Source organism: Ovis aries, chromosome 5 (assembly GCF_016772045.2).
Source record: "Ovis aries strain OAR_USU_Benz2616 breed Rambouillet chromosome 5, ARS-UI_Ramb_v3.0, whole genome shotgun sequence".
Lineage (NCBI taxonomy): Eukaryota > Metazoa > Chordata > Mammalia > Artiodactyla > Bovidae > Ovis > Ovis aries.
Window position 1 is genome coordinate 12044604 of NC_056058.1, and position 1868 is coordinate 12046471.

The window sequence follows — 1868 nt, forward strand, 5'->3', positions numbered from 1 at the left end:
CCTGAATGCCCAGCTAGCTCTCTTTAGATCTGACTCACCTTACACATTTAGGTCAGTTCTAATGACGTTGATGAACCCGAGCCTATCATACAGTTAAAGCAAGAGAAAGGCAAAACTGTATATTAATGCATATATATGAAATTTAGAAAGATGGTACTGACAATTCTACTTGAAGGTCAGCAAAGGAGACACAGACGTAAAGAACAGACTTTTGGATCAAATGTGAATATTTTATTTGTGAATTGCTAGAATCCAAAATATGGACACAGTGTTGCATGCCCATTTATTTGTTTCCTTTCTTTCAATCTTCTCTTCTTTTTCAAATGGTGTCAAAGCTATATGGAGCCACAGAATCTAACAAATGACTCAGAATTCTTCCTCATGGGACTCTCAGATGATCTAGAACTGCAGCCTTTGCTCTTTATCCTCTTCCTATCCATGTACCTTGTGACCATGCTTAGGAACCTGCTCATCTTCCTGGCTGTCACCTCTGACCCCCACCTCCACACTCCCATGACTTCTTCCTCTCCAACCTATCCTTGAATGACATCAGTTTCACCTCCACCACAATCCTGAAAATGATTCTGGACATTCAGACTCACAGCAGGGTCATCTCCTATGCAGGATGCCTGACACAGATGTCCTTTTTTATGTTTTTTGGGTGTTTGGATAGTCTCCCCCTGACTGTGAAGGCCTATGACCAGTTTGTAGCCATCTGTCACCCTCTGCATTACTTGGTCATTATGAACACACGTCTCCGTGGTTCATTGGTTTGGTGTCACTTTGTCTCTTGGTTTCCCAGATGCACAATTCGATTGTGTTAAAACTCACCTGATTCAAAGATGTGGAAATTTCTCATTTCTTCTGTGACCCTTCTCAACTCTTCAACTTTGCATGTTCTGACACTTTCACCAATAACACAGTCATGTATTTTGGTGCCATCTCTGGATTTCTCCCTATCTCAGGGATCTTTTTCTTATTATAAAATTGTTTCCTCTATCTTAAGGGTCCCTTCATCAGATAGGAGGAATAAATCTTTCTCCACCTGTGGCTCTCACCTGGCAGTTGTTTGCTTATTTTATGAAACAGGTCTTGGTGTGTACCTCAGCTCAGCCATCTCACAGTCTTGCAGGAAGGATACAGCAGCCTCAATGATGTACACTGTGGTTACCCCCATGCTGAACCCCTTCATCTACAACGTGAAGAACAGAGATGTCAAAAGGGTCATGTGGAGGTTTGTCAGCAAAACAATCTGTTTCTAAAAAATGTTTTGTCTTGGTTTTTTTTAGTGTATGGGATATGGAATACTGATCTTTATTTTTTAAATTAATTTATTTATTTTAATTGGAGGCTAATTACTTTACAATATTGTAGTGGTTTCTTCATACCTTGACATGAATCAGCCATGGGTGTACATGTGTCCCCCATTCTGAGCCCCCCTGCCACTTCTCTCCCCATCCCATCCCTCAGAGTCATCCCAGTGCACTGGCCCTGAGCACCCTGTCTCATGCATCGAACCTGGACTGGTGATCTATTTCACATATGATAATATATATGTTTCAATGCTATTCTCTCAAATCATCCCACCCTTGCCTTCTCCCACAGAGTTCAAAAGTCTATTTTTTACATCTGTGTCTCTTTCACTGTCTCACATATAGGGTCATTGTCACCATCTTTCTAAATTCCATATATATGCATTAGTATACTGTCTTGGTGTTTTTCTTTCTGAGTTACTTCACTCTGTTTAATAGTTACTTCACTCTGTTCAATTTCATCCACCTCATTAGAACTGATTCAAATGTATTCTTTTTAATAGCTGAGTAATATTCCATTGTGGATATGTACCACAGTTTTCTTACCATTGATCG

At 40.2% G+C, this 1868-nt stretch overlaps 1 pseudogene; it reads left to right on the plus strand.

The window, feature by feature from the left end:
* The first annotated feature begins 339 nt into the window (after nucleotides 1-339).
* On the plus strand, nucleotides 340-1402 carry LOC114114992 (olfactory receptor 7E178-like; annotated as a pseudogene).
* The last annotated feature ends 466 nt before the right edge of the window (nucleotides 1403-1868 follow it).